The following is a 1,486-nucleotide window of genomic DNA, read 5'->3' as shown; positions in this document are numbered from 1 at the left end:
GGTCCGCCTCCCCAACCGCGACTAAAGGGTTTTGGCGCCGCCTCCGTTCCCGCGCAGAAAGACCCTTTAGTCGCGGTTGGAGAGGCGGACCGCGACTAAAGGTACCCTTTAGTCGCGGTCCGCCTCCCCAACCGCGACTAAAGGTCTGTGCTAGAACTGGCGCGGTGCGGTGGGATGTTTAGTCCCACCTCGCTAGCCGAGAGGCTTCGACAGTGGTTTATAAGCGCGGCTGCGCTCACCACTTCGAGCTCCTCTCAAATGCAGGCTTACGGGCCTATTCTGTCACTATGTGCCTGTGGGCCTACTGGGCCTTCTGCGGGCCTGAATCCTGGCCCTTTAATGGGTTTCTAGTCGTATTCAGGCCGTGGTGGCCCAGTAGGTGGCATATTTTCTTTTTTTCTTCCTTTTTTCCTTTTTTCTTTTTTCTTCTGTTTTTTTCTTCTGTTTTTTTATGTTTTTCTTCTGTTGGTTTTTTTCTTCTGTTTTTCCTTTTTTCTTCTGTTTTTTTCTTCTGTTTTTTTCTTCCTTTTTCCTTCTTTCTTCTTCTTCCTTTTTCCTTTTAAAATCAGAAAAATAAAACTAATTCATTTTAAAATCTTAAAAATACAATTATATATCAAAAAAATCAGAAAAATAAAACTAATTCATTTTAAAACCCCTTGAAGGTTTGAAAAAAGGTTTGATACAATAAATTATTGCACATCATTTCTTCCCTTGTGTCCCTGCTTGCTTACGATTGTGCCGTATCCATGGAGCATCCTCATCATTTAACTTAATGCTTGGGTCGGTGTTCACTTTGAAGGGCGGAATTTCAGCAAACATATTATAATCTTCTGACATGTCTGTCTTGTCCTCCACTCCCACGATGTTTCTTTTCCCTGAAAGAACAATGTGGCGCTTTGGATCATCGCATGATGCACTGATCGTTTTCTTATCTTTCCGTTTCCTCGGTTTGCTACTCATGTCCTTCACATAGAAAACCTGAGCGACATCTTTCGCTAGGACGAATGGTTCGTCAAGGTAACCAAGATTGTTGAAATCCACCATTGTCATTCCGTATTGCTGGTCCACCTTTACCCCACCTCCTGTTAGCTTGAACCATTTGCACCGGAACAAAGGGACCTTAAAGGAGGGTCCATAGTCAAGTTCCCATATCTCCTCTATGTAACCATAATATGTGACATTTTGCCCATTCTCGGTTGCTGCATCAAAGCGGACACCACTGTTTTGGTTGGTGCTCTTTTTATCTTGGGCGATCGTGTAAAATGTATTCCCATTTATCTCGTACCCTTGGAAAGTCGTTATAGTCGAAGATGGTGTCTTGGCCAACATGTACAGCTGATCTACAACATCATTGTCATTCATTAAATGTTTTCTCAACCAACTGCCGAAAGTCTCCATGTGGGCCTTCCTAATCCAGGATTCAGGCTTCCCCGGGTTGTCCGAGCGTAAAATATTCTTGTGTTTCTCAAAGTACGGAGCCACC

This window comes from Triticum dicoccoides, chromosome 3B (assembly GCF_002162155.2).
Source record: "Triticum dicoccoides isolate Atlit2015 ecotype Zavitan chromosome 3B, WEW_v2.0, whole genome shotgun sequence".
In the NCBI taxonomy this organism is placed as follows: Eukaryota; Viridiplantae; Streptophyta; class Magnoliopsida; order Poales; family Poaceae; genus Triticum; species Triticum dicoccoides.
Note: the sequence above shows the minus strand (reverse complement) of the source record.